This window comes from Rhagoletis pomonella, unplaced genomic scaffold, assembly GCF_013731165.1.
Source record: "Rhagoletis pomonella isolate Grant_MI unplaced genomic scaffold, Rhpom_1.0 Rhpom_scaffold_00002, whole genome shotgun sequence".
In the NCBI taxonomy this organism is placed as follows: domain Eukaryota; kingdom Metazoa; phylum Arthropoda; class Insecta; order Diptera; family Tephritidae; genus Rhagoletis; species Rhagoletis pomonella.
Genome location: NW_023458556.1, coordinates 60,694,129 through 60,694,756, shown reverse-complemented (window position 1 = coordinate 60,694,756; position 628 = coordinate 60,694,129). Strand labels below are relative to the sequence as shown.

The 628-nt window shown below is 31.1% G+C and overlaps 1 non-coding gene across 1 annotated transcript; it reads left to right on the top strand.

The window, feature by feature from the left end:
* Positions 1–60: 60 nt before the first annotated feature.
* Trnag-ucc lies at positions 61–132 on the top strand. Its single transcript has one exon. It is a non-coding gene; the product is annotated as a tRNA-Gly (tRNA).
* The last annotated feature ends 496 nt before the right edge of the window (positions 133–628 follow it).

Below are 628 nucleotides of genomic sequence, written 5' to 3'. Positions count from 1 at the left end.
GCAAGTTATTAAAAAAAAAAGAATTTGAAATAGTTAAAAGCTGTTGATGTTATCTCAAGGGCGTCGGTGGTGTAATGGTCAGCATAGTTGCCTTCCAAGCAGTTGATCCGGGTTCGATTCCCGGCCGACGCACACTTTTTTGTCATAAATGCTTCAACTAAAAAGTATTTTCTTTGTTTTTTTTTTAAATAGGCTTTTTCTACATACATATGTACATATGTTACTAAAAAATTTCCCCTTTTTGGATTTTTGCTTGCGGAATATGTATATAAATTAATAATAATGATTTCGTTTCTTCCACAAAATGATGCCCTTCTACGGTGCAAAATGGTGTTTTAAATAGGTTTTCTTTTGTGGAGACGGTATGTCAAGGATGGAATCGAAAATTACAATTACACAAGTTTACAGAAATAAAGAAAAACATGTGACCTGCGAAATTTTTATTTTTTTAAGCCATATGTAAAATTTTCCGTTGCATCCAAATATTAACTAAATCAGATTATAAATATGTGAAACAGATTTTGAGATACATATAGCGAAATTTCTGTTTTTTTTTTTTAAGATCTGAAAAAGTACGCTCACTTAAGTAGTTGGCCTATATCAAAAGCTCTTTCATATTGGTGAAGAT